Source organism: Myotis davidii, unplaced genomic scaffold, assembly GCF_000327345.1.
Source record: "Myotis davidii unplaced genomic scaffold, ASM32734v1 scaffold43, whole genome shotgun sequence".
NCBI lineage: Eukaryota > Metazoa > Chordata > Mammalia > Chiroptera > Vespertilionidae > Myotis > Myotis davidii.
In genome coordinates, this window is record NW_006294590.1 from 2,201,675 (window position 1) to 2,202,945 (window position 1,271).

The following is a 1,271-nucleotide window of genomic DNA, read 5'->3' on the forward strand; positions in this document are numbered from 1 at the left end:
GATCCTCACGCCGTGTCCCCGCCGCAGTCAGAGCAGATCTCTCCCGCTCCGTCCTGAGCGGTGCTCTGCGCGGGTCAGAGAGCCCTGCAGGCTGTGACCTGCCGCTCCTTCCGGAGTCCCCTCCCCCACGTCGGCACCGCCTTCCCTCCTGGGCAAGGGCCCTGCCCTCTGCGGTGGTTCCATCCCACTCCTAAGGGCCGGCTGTGAAACGCGTTCGCTGTGCGGGGCCTGCTGGTTTGCTTCCTGAGCAGAGCAGCCTCTGGCTCAGGTGCTCAGAGTTCCGTGCGGCTGGTCGGCGCTCTCGCCTCAGCATCGGTCTGAGACTGTCAGAAACCCCTGCTGGAGGGGGAGGGGGAGCAGCGAGTGTGGTGTGGGGCCTGTCGGGGGCTGTGCTGTGGGCCCTGCTGAGCCCCCCCGACGGGGACTGCGGGCTCTGCTCCCCGAGGCACATCCAGGCTGAGCGTGGCCGTGGACGGTCTGCCCACAGCAGAGGGCGGGAGGCACGTGGGGCCGTCCCCTGACTCTGGGAAGACCTCCCGGCCGGGAGGGTGAGTAGGAGCAGCTCACGTGATCACTGACACATGGTGCAGAGAGGAGGGAGCGCAGGGCCCTGGCCAGTGCGCTCAGTGGTAGGGCGTCGGCCGGAGCACCGAAGCGTCGCAGGTTCAAATCCTCCAGGGCACCCCTGGGTGGCAGGTTCCGTCCTCGGCCCCGTCGGGTGTGTGTGGGAGAAGCCAGTCGCCGTGTCTCGCTGATGTTCCCCTCTGGCCCTGCCCCCTTTCCACTCTCTAAAAACCAGCGGAAAAACACCTCCACAGAAGGACTGACAGCAAGACAGACGGGAGAGCAGAGGCCAGCCACGCCCACTCTCTGGCTGCAGCTGCGGGAATTACCTCACCGCGGGGCTGAAGCCTGCGCGCGGGATGCGGCCGCTTTCCTTCCCTTTACTGCGCCCGTGTCAGGCTGCAGTGAACGAAGGGCTTAATTAAAAGGCATCTGCATACACGGAGGCCTCCCGGCTATACCACGGCCGCATCCGTCTTTCCGGGCGACTGTGTTTTCATGAGAGCTCGGTCCCCCCAGCACCGTCATCCTCAGCCCTGCGTTCCCCACGCTGCCGCATCACCTGCCGCAGCCCCAGCCCCGTCCCGGCGAGCACAGCAGGCGGTGCTCCCGCCACCTCTGTGCGTCGCCCCGTGTTCCGGCCAGTGCTGTGCGTCTGGGACGCAGGCCTGAGTGTTAATGCCTCCTGTTTGAATCACCGGGTCGAT

At 66.6% G+C, this 1,271-nt stretch overlaps 1 protein-coding gene across 1 annotated transcript in view; it reads left to right on the forward strand.

The window, feature by feature from the left end:
- The window catches only part of SFSWAP (splicing factor, suppressor of white-apricot family), a gene marked incomplete at its 5' end in the record, with an annotated part of 26,112 nt that overhangs the window by 17,244 nt on the left and 7,597 nt on the right, over nt 1–1,271 (forward strand). The window lies entirely within an intron of this gene.